Raw genomic sequence first — 2,788 nt, forward strand, 5'->3', positions numbered from 1 at the left:
TAATGCTTTTATTCGTATCTATGAATGTTGCCAATTTGGTTTATGAACCCTTTCCATGTTATGATTTGACTTAATGATTATTTGAGGTATTTCAGTTATTGATTGTTTTCTCTTTAATTTGTGTTACCATTGCTTTCCATCTAAGGACATTTTTATTCCAGCAATTTTACTTTTTCCCCTTTTGGTCCTGGTTAAGAAATCAGTAACTCAACATCATCAAATTCAACATAACTGATAATCGCTATCTTGCTAATTAAACTGAACTTCAATAATCCCAATTTTTTCTTAGGAATTAACTAGGATTCGAAGGTCAAACTAATTAGTCCCTTGACTTTCCTTTGCTTTAGTAAAGGTTAACTAAGTGGAATTTAGATTCAACTTTCATTATTGTTGAGAGAGATAACTAAGTTGGACTTCCAATTTCTCTTACCTTGCCAGAAGTTTGATTTACAGTATTTATTTATTTTAATTGCCATCTACTCTACTTATCATTCAAATCACTTGCTTCTCACTTTCTAAACCCCGATTACAACCTTTATAGCCAATAATAAGAACATACTTCCTTGCAGTTCCTTGAGAAGACGACCCGAGGTTTGAATACTCGGTTAACAATTTTTAAAGGGGTTTGTTACTTGTGACACCTAAAACGTTTGTACGAAGGGATTTCTGTCGGTTTAGAGACTATATCTACAATGCGACTGTTTTTATGAACTTCTTTACTGGCAAAAATCCCAACGTCAGGGTGCTTGCACCAAGACAGCTCTATGTGACCTTGGAGCAAGTATCAACCTAATACCTGCATCCACTATCAGAAAGCTTGGCTTGATTGAAGAAGTCAAACCAACCCGGATATGTTTTCAACTTGCTGATGGCTCCATTAAATATCCATTAGGCATCATTGAGGACATGATTATTAAGGTTAGGCCAGTTGACTTTTCCACTAACTTTGTAGTGCTGGAAATGGAGGAGCACAAGAGTGCAACTCTCATTCTAGGAATACCTTTCCTAGCAACTTGACGAACTCTCATTGATGTCCAAAAAGGGGAGGTGACCCTGAGAGTCAATGAGGATGAGTTCAAGTTAAATGCTGTCAAAGCTATGCAGCATCCAGACACATCAATTGACTGCATGAGCGCTGATGTTATTGACTCCTTGGTGGAAGAGATCAATATGACTGAAAGTCTTGAATCAGAGCTAGAGGACATCTTTAAAGATGTTCAGCCTGGTCTGGAGGAATCAGAGAAAATAAAAGAACCTTTGAAAATTCCTCAGGAAGAGGAGAAACCTCCTAAACCAGAGCTTAAACACTACCACCATCCCTGAAATATGTATTTCTGGGAGAGGGTGACACTTTTCCAGTGATCATAAGCTCTGCTTTAAATCCACAGGAAGAGAAAGCACTAATTCAAGTACTAAGGACATACAAGACAGCTCTTGGGTGGTCCATAAGTGATCTTAAGGGCATTAGCCCAGCAAGATGAATGAACAAGATCCTATTGGAGGATGATGCTAAGCCAGTGGTTCAACCACAGAGGCGGCTAAATCCAGCCATGAAGGAGGTGGTGCAGAAAGAGGTCACTAAGTTACTAGAGGCTGGGATTATTTATCTTATTTCTGATAGCCCCTGGGTAAGCCCTGTCCAAGTTGTACCCAAAAAGGGAGGCATAATAGTGGTTCACAATGAAAAGAATGAACTGGTTCCTACAAGAACAGTTACAGGATGGCGTATGTGTATTGACTACAGAAGGCTCAATACAGCCACCAGAAAGGATCATTTTCCTTTACCATTCATAGACCAGATGCTAGAGAGACTAGCAGGTCATGACTATTACTACTTTTTGGATGGTTATTCAGGCTACAACCAAATTGCAGTAGATCCTCAAGACCAAGAGAAAACAACATTCACATGTCCCTCTGGCGTATTTGCTTACAGAAGGATGCCTTTTGGTCTGTGCAATGCACCTGCAACCTTTCAGAGGTGCACGCTCTCTATCTTCTCTGATATGGTAGAGAAATTTTTGGAAGTCTTCATGGATGACTTTTCAGTATTTGGAGACTCATTCAGCTCCTGTCTTGACCATTTAGCACTTGTTCTGAAAAGATGCCAAGAGACCAACCTAGTTTTAAACTGGAAAAAATGTCACTTTATGGTGACTGAGGGAATTGTCCTTGGGCATAAAATTTCAAACAAGGGAATAGAAGTGGATCAAGCTAAAGTAGAGGTAATTGAAAAATTACCACCACCTGCCAATGTTAAGGCAATCAGAAGCTCTCTGGGGCATGCAGGATTCTATAGGAGGTTTATAAAGGATTTTTCAAAAATTGCAAAACCTCTGAGCAATCTGCTAGCTACTGACACACCATCCGTGTTTGACACAGAGTGTCTGTAGGTGTTTGAGACCCTGAAAGCTAAGCTGGTCACAGCGCCAGTCATCTCTGCACCAAACTGGACATTGCCATTCGAACTAATGTGTGATGCCAGTGACCATGCCATTGGTGCAGTGTTGGGACAGAGGCATAACAAGCTTCTACACGTCATTTACTATGCTAGCCGTGTTTTAAATGATGCACAGAAGAATTACACAACCACAGAAAAAGAGTTACTTGCAGTGGTTTATGCCATTGACAAGTTTAGATCCTATTTAGTAGGTTCAAAAGTGATTGTGTATACTGACCATGCTGCTCCTAAATACTTACTCACAAAGCAGGATTCAAAACGCAGGCTCATAAGATGGGTGTTACTTCTGCAAGAGTTTGATATAGAAATAAGAGACAGAAAAGGGACAGA

This window comes from Arachis ipaensis, chromosome B02 (genome assembly GCF_000816755.2).
Source record: "Arachis ipaensis cultivar K30076 chromosome B02, Araip1.1, whole genome shotgun sequence".
Classification (NCBI taxonomy): Eukaryota; Viridiplantae; Streptophyta; class Magnoliopsida; order Fabales; family Fabaceae; genus Arachis; species Arachis ipaensis.